Below are 8,013 nucleotides of genomic sequence, written 5' to 3' on the forward strand. Positions count from 1 at the left end.
TTCTTTTTAAAAAAAATAAAAATAAAAGGCTTCTCATGCTCAGCATTTGGGAGTTTGTTAGGTGGTCTTTGGCTCTTGGAGGAAGCATTGCCAGACCAAATGAGAAAATTGTATTTGTACTGTGTATCATGGTTTTTTTAGGTAGACACTTAATAGTATGATTCATGATCTCTAAATGTACCGCATACTGAAAATGAACCATGATTTACTTCTTGCAAGAGTAAAAGGTGCAGAGGAAAGGATGTAGACACATAGAGGGGTCTGAAAATTCTCGTTAGGTCTAGTAGACGCGGATGATGACGAGCAATCACTTTCTTAGACTCCAAAGCCTCATGATCTGCTTCATTTAACCTCTAAGCTCCTCAACTTAGTGGGCAGGCAGCACTGTCACCATTAGAGAAAGACACAGCTTGGTAGATGCCCTGCTCCTGCTTGTGGAAGTCATTTTTAATTGTGCGTGCGTGTGTGTGTGTGTGTGTGTGTGTGTGTGTGTGTGTGTGTGTTTGTGTCTGGGACCATACATTTGCCAGAGTACTTGGTGGAGTTCAGAGGACAGCTCGGGGAAGAATTGGTTTGGTTTTCTTCTTCCATCATGTGGGTACCAGAGTTCCAGCTCATGTCAACAGGCTTGGAAGCAACTACCTTTGCACACACAAGCATCTCCCTGGCATTTATTGCAATTCTTACTTGAAATATGCATCAAAGTGAATGGCAGAAGTCAACAGTGAATGACAAGCATTTGTCTACCCATGCGGCTGTAGCAATCAGTGTGCTTTAATATCATTCTTCCCCTTCCTCCTCCTCTCTCCCCCTCCTTGCCCCTCTCAAACCAGACCCATTCAGCAGCACTTTTTCTGCTCAACTAGAACTCTTGTCATCCCTCGCAGACACCCTCACCACAGTTGGATCAAACCCTCTGCTGGAACGCTCTGTGTACCTCAGCTTGCCCTCAAGGAGCCAGGAAAGATTGCTTTAGAGAAGATGACAGTTTGTACCTTTCAAAATTTCTCATCACCAACAATAGGAGGCAGCAGACGATGGAACTCTGACGTCAAAGAGCCAACAGGAAACAGTTCTTACCTAAGACTCTTCACCTAGCTCACCTGTGTGGAAGGCACGATAGGGCAGACTGAGACAGAGACTAAAGACAGAGCGAGGGAGACCTCTAAAGGCACAGCATGTGATGCTCTGTAGACAAAGAAATCGAGCCTAGAGGGGGAGTGAGGCTGAGGAAGCAATGGAGAAGAAACTGGGGTGCATGCGAGTGTAGCTGGAGAAGCTAAGTCTTTAAAATGTAAGAATCGTCTGCACATGGTGGTACTTGGTGGGGGGGGCTAACGCGTGGAGGCTGCTGTGAGTTCAAGGCCAGCCTGGGATACAAGCCTAATTTTTAAGAGTGGCAATAATGACGGTATGAATGATGGATTAATGACTGGTAATAATTGCCCAGTTCAAACTAAGGTGGAGCAAAAGTATCCAACCCAATACCATGCAAGGACAGAGAACGCCCGCTTTACCCTTAGCTCACGGTATTGAGACAGGATCACTGTGGTGTCTATTAGGGGTTTTTTTTGTTTTTTTTTCTTTATTTTATAAATATTTATTTATTGTGTACACAATATTCTGTTTTGTGTGTATGCCTGAAAGCCAGAAGAGGGCACCAGACTTCGTTGTGGATGGTTGTGAGCCACCATATGGTTGCTGGGAATTGAACTCAGGACCTTTGGAAGAGCAGGCAATGCTCTTAACCTCTGAGCCATCTCTCCAGTCCCGGGTGTTTTTTTTTTTTGTGTGTGTGTGTTTTTGTTTTTAATAATATGTCCATGCCCAGAAAGAACATGCATATCCTTCCATGACAACTGGGCTTTTTAGCTAAAGGCAGTGGAAACCAATTGGAACTGATTTCAGCAACAAAGGGGTTTACAAAAAGCACTGGAAATCTCAGTGTCTCAGGTAAAGCTGGGAACTGAGCCAGGCTCTGAGCAGTTGGAACAGCCAGGTTATGGAGCATTGTTAGAGATACCTAGAACCCCTGAAGGATCTCCTGGGAAAATAAAAGCACTTCAGTTGCTGCTGCTGATTCAGAGGGAGGGCTTTTCCAGGGCCCACCCATCTTAGCACTGAGTGGACCTGTTGTTTCAAAGAGAACAGGTGATATGCTTGCCCAGTTGCTGCACTGAAGGCAGGGAAAACTTTCTGCTTTGCTGAGAGAGTTAGGCTCAGCCTTAAGACAACGAGGTAAGGAGTTAGCCACTGAACGACCAAAGAAATGGACTACGGACTATTTGGGGAAGATTAGGAGTGGCCTCGATGGAGAAGGTGTTCCACTGTGGGTGGGCTTTGAGGTTCCAAAAGCCCATTCCAGGCCCAGTGTCAGTCTCCCCACCCCTCTCCAACCTGCCTACAACTTGTAGCTCAGACTTGAGATCTCAGCTACTTCTCCAGCACCATGCCTGCCTGCCACCATGCTTCCTGTCATGATGGTCATGGACTAACCCTCTGAAACAATAAGCAAGCCCCCAATTTAATGTGTCCTTTTAAGTTGTCATGGTGATGTCTCAGAATAATAAAACAATGACTAAGACAATGTATCTGCAATACAGTGAAAATCATTTAGTAGGAATTATAACTTTCTGTGCAGGGACAGGGAGGTAAAAGTAATCAGGATGGTAGATGGTGGGGAAAAACAAAGCAGAGGGGGTTCCTAGAGCCACCATAACATTCTCAGTCCTTGGACTAGCAGGCTTGATTCCTCCTCGGAGACTTGGAGAGAGAAGCTTCTGGTGGCTGTGCCAGTCCTTGTCATTCTTCGAGTGGAGATGACTCATTCCACTCTCTGCATCCTTCACAGCATCACTGCTCACTACGTCTAAAATTCCCTACTCTTCTTATATACTAGTCATTGGGTTAGAGATTAGGACCAGCCCACATCCTCGGCACTGCATCTTAGTGTGATTCCATCTGCAAAGACCCTCTCTTCAAATAAGGTCACGTTCACAGAGTCCAAGTCGACGTGCATTCTGCAGGGAAACTATTTAGGGTAGTGCAGAGGGCGAAAAGAAAGGTGAAACTCACCCAGGAGAAAATACACTTTGAGACACAGAAACTTAGCCCTGTCCCCCAAGACCGAAAGCAAACTAAGGAAGGGCAGAGACTACATCTAACACCTACTACCTTGGCAGAGCCTCTGTGTGAGAAGTGGCACCCCAGATACCGGAAGGTTGCGGGGCCACAAGGGTCCAGGGAAGTCTGCAAGAAAGAAGTGGCCTTCAAATTCAAGGTGTGAGGTGACCAGACTGGCTAAGGCCTATATGCAACAACATGGGCACAGCGCTGAGCAATGGCAAAGTATCAAATCTGATTGGCTGATGGTGTGGGGATAGGAAGGGCTCTGGTATGTGATGCTGTCTGAAGTTTCTGTCCCACCTGGTCCTGCAGCAGTTAAGTCCCAAAGAAATCACACAGAGCTCTACATTAATTATAAACTGATTGACCTGTTAGCTCAGGCTTCTTATTAACTGTTATACTCTTATAACTTATATTAGTCCACAATTCTTGTCTGTGTTAGCCATGTGGCTTGGTGCCTTTTTCGGCGAGGCAGTCACATCTTGCTTGCTCTGTGTCTGGCTTCCTCTGCGGTTTGGTGACAACTGCAGTCTGAAACTTTCCTCTTCCCATAATTCTCATTGCCATGCCTCTACTTCCTGCCTGGTCGCCCCACCTATACTTCCTGCCTGGCTATTGGCCAAACAGTGTTTATTTAACATACAAGTGACAGGGTACAGACCATTGTCCCACAGCAGGAAATCTTTCTATATTTTATTTCCTAGTATAGGAGGGAGAATTTGGGCTCTGTCTAACTTGTAATCACCCATATATTTGTATAAATTTTACATTCATGAAAGGTTTCATAATTTTGGTTTTACTTTATTTCTTTACATACATTTTATTTCTACAATCAAATTCAATGTGACTTTCAGAGTACTCAGCACTGAGTGAGGTATTCGGTATTAATTATTACTGATAAATATATTTTCCTGCTAAAGGCCATAAGGATACTACCACAACCCAGAAAGCTTCCTGCAATGCTCATTTCTAGCCCTGGTGGTCCATAGGAAGACAGGACACTGTAGAGATAATGGTATCACTCCCTGGGTCCTCTGTGGCCCCTGGAAACATAGCTACAGTTTACAAACTACAACCTGGTGTTCAGACCCCCCAAATTATAAGCCACCCTCTTTGGAGTCTTGTTACTTTCAGAGCCAAATGAATAAAGGATTCAGATTTCTGCTGCCAACCCTTAGCAATCCTGTCACTGCTCACACAGCAACAGGGCTTTCCCTAAAGGTCCTCCAGACCCCACAAATACTTCATCCTCCAACAACCAATGATTGGAGCTGCTCTAAACCCAAGCCTGCTGAGTCCCTGTGGAGTGAGGAAAGCCAGCAATGAAAGCACAAAGTCTGGCTTCTCTGTCTTCGGGCTAGGGATGAAACCAAAGGGAAAAAGCACCACGACAGCAAGTACTACCCATCCCACTGGCTCAAAGACACAGGCCTCCTCTTGTGCTTGCATCTGAGTATGTTTTCCTTTGTGCTAGATGACACAGAGTGACCCGGAAGCTTCCAAAACAGAAAATATTTTCCTCTCTAAGCAACAAGACAGGAGCCCAGGGTTTGTTTGGTGATTATTCATGGCATCCACTGTTAAGTTCCTGGGACCTGTTTCTCTACCCATGAGCTCTGTCTCCCATAGCTACTGCAAAGCAAAAAGAAGAAAAAGGAAGAGGAGAAGGAGGAGGAGGAGGAGGAGGAGGAGGAGGAGGAGGAGGAGGAGGAAGAGGAGGAGGAAGGAGAAGGAGAAGACAACTTCTGAAATCCTCTAGTTTCCTTGGGAGGTGAAATTCATATGTTCTCTTTAACTGCTGTTTTCCTCAGGTTTCAGTCTCTCATCAATGGGTGTCACAGGGACTGACTTATCTTTGCTGTAGATGGGGAAGGTGGCTGACCTGCTGTCCTGACTCAATGACAGATGATTTGCCGCCCTCCCCTTGACTCTGTTCTACTTTGAGCAATAACTTACATGTTCACCCTCACTGCCTTACACCCATGACCCCAAACAGGACGCCCAGATTACCAAACGTCCATCCCCAGCAGCCTTTTAAAGCGCACACTCATGATCCCAGCTGGAACAGAAGCAATACTCAATCCTAACGCTTAAAAACTGTCGCCACCTTGTGGTCAAAAGCTGCTGTTTGACCTTTTCAAAGGGAGTAAAATGGACCATAAGTGGAACCAGGGCCTGGCAAAATGAACAGCCCGTCACATCCAGTTGGTCATGCAAAGTGGCGTGTTTACAGAAACTGCTGAGGCTGAACTGGGCTGCTTGGATTTTAGGCTCAGGTTCAAACAAGAAGACTGGATACAGGGACTTGCAGCCTGAAGTGTTATTTTATGTAAGCCCAACCATATACTGAAATATTATAAGTTCAGCATAGTGAGGATGGTGACCGTTAGCTAAATCAATCCACCAACAGACGTTGAATCCCTGCCTGAGATCTGTTCTCTGAGAACATGTAACAAAGGAATGGTTTGGAAAGGGTGTTGGATGCTTAAGGCCTATGGGAACAGGACTGGTGCAACCAAGATGGCTCCCGCAGCTGTAGAAATGGAAAGCGGGGTTAGGGGCTAATGGTGGAAGGTGCATGCATACAGCCAGGGAGAAGGGCACAAGGCACAGTAAGGATTTCAACCTTTCTTTCCTTCTCTTCCCCAAAATCAACAGTAAACCATTCACATGTTATAAGCAAGGAGGCCACAAAATTGACTTCCAGAAAGATCATCCCAGAGAGAGTGAGGAGAAACCACCAGAGACACACTGTAAGTGTGTAGCACACTATTAACACAGTCCAGGTGAACAATGCAATGGCAGGAAATGCTCAACATACACAGGGCACAACAATGCATCTTCTGTACTGATTCACTGGAAGACCACATATATATTAATCATGATAAAAATCCATCTTACAGAGTAAAAGGGAAGTGTACAGAAAGCAAACTCCAGAGACTTCACCTGTAACCACTATTCTGGAAGCACTTGCAGTGCATTGGCTAACTTGCAGTACAGGAGTTAACAATGGCAGGGAGGAAAGCATATGGAACTAGTTCAGAAAGACTGACAAGGACTGATGAAGTTGGGTACAGGACACCAGGCAGGGAGGTATAGAGGGCCACACTGAGTCTACTGACTTGAGCAATTGATTGGGGGCACTGAAAAAAAAAAAAAAAGAACACCAAGTTAGAACACCATACATAAATTTGATGGTGTGTGTGTGTGTGTGTGCTATGTGTGTACGGGATATGTGTGTGCAAGGGATACACACACACACACACACACACACGTGTGGGGGCCAGCAGTCAATGTTGAGTGCCTTCCTCAGTCACTTCTCCACATTATTTTCAATTAGCACAGAGTCGTGCCTTCCTTCCTTTTTTTTCTTCCTTTTTCTTTCTCTCCCTGAACTTTGGGCTCATTGATCTCTCTCTGTAGGACATTAGGGTCACAAATGCCTGTTGATCTGCACACCCCCACTTTCTCAGTTCCCCCAAACTCTCAACCCCCCGTCCTAGGAATCTGAGCCTGGGTCCTAATGCTTTGGCAATGTTTTTACCGACCATCTCCCCAGGCCCTTCATCAGTCTGTAAGACAGCCAAAGGAGATAGCAAGGAGGAAACTGGCTCCAGAGAGAAGCAGGATCCCAGTGATGAAGAGAAAACATTTGAAGACACAAGGACAACGGCCCAGAGAAGGAGCACAGGGTAAGAGCAGGGCTAGAACTGAGGCTCATGAGCAGCAAGGTGCAGCTTCAAGCTGTTCATGGGATATTGGCAGGGCCAGATGAGCAGAATTTGTTCCATATAAGCCAAGGAAAAAGCACATTTCGGGGAAGGAACAACACAGGATATGCCCAGGTCAACTTGAGGACTGAAAACTGTCCCTCAGATTCTGCCAGAGACATCACAGAGGCAGCTCCTGAGTAGGGCCTGGCATGAAGAGGGGGCCTTTCCTTCATCCCTCAAGAGAACATTTGATGAATGTTTGTGTTGAAGGGGCCAGTCCAGTGGATAGGGAGTGAGAAGTCACTAGTTGTGTCAATTTGCTGGAAAAGAGGAAGAAAGACACATCTAGACAGGCAGAGGGTCTGTCCTATGTCAGGAGGAAGGCAAGGTGGGAGCAGACACAGAATGTGATGGATCCCAGGCTAACGTTCCCATTGGCTTCTAATTCTAAACAAGATGCTCAAGTTGGTCCTGGGTAGGAAAGAGGATTGGTGTATGCAGATCTGCTCTCACTAATGAGTCTTGTGTTTGATGGAACTCGTTCCCAAACAGGGATGTGCATACTCTGCTTACTTCTGACATTGTAATCACACACTTTGCAAGAAAATATCACGGCAAAAGTGAGGAGAGAGGCTATGTCCATGGAAACTTGTCTGAACGTGCTGGGGATTTCTCAAGAAGACAAGATGCTAAAAATCCTGTCCATCTAAGTAGTTAAGTTTAAAATACACATACTGGGCCATATGCAGTGGCTCACATCTCTGAGGCTAGCCTGAGTTCCACAGTGAGCCCCAGACCATCACAGGACATCACAGAATGTGAGGCCATCTCCAATAAGTACAGCTACAGTGGTATCATGGATAATATAGTAAAAGCTCTTTGCAAAGGCTTGCTCTTGAGATAACAAGACTGAATCAGAGAATTATGTCTGACTTTTGCAAAGACAAGATAAAACTCAAAGGATCTGCAGTCCGGTTAAAAAGGGAGCAAGGAGAATTGGTTTGGTCTTATTCAGAAATAATATAGAATGAATGAATGTTTTGTGAATCCCTCTGAACTGACTTTTTTAATGACCTGAGCAACCTGGACCAAGCTGTCCTTGGAAGACTTCTACAGTTCCAAAGGTGAATGAATAGCAGGGACAGTTACTGGTTGTTTAGCTATTAATACGGTG

The sequence above is a fragment of the Microtus oregoni genome, unplaced genomic scaffold, assembly GCF_018167655.1.
Source record: "Microtus oregoni isolate MIOR12 unplaced genomic scaffold, Mior012 000042F_ref0000377, whole genome shotgun sequence".
NCBI lineage: Eukaryota > Metazoa > Chordata > Mammalia > Rodentia > Cricetidae > Microtus > Microtus oregoni.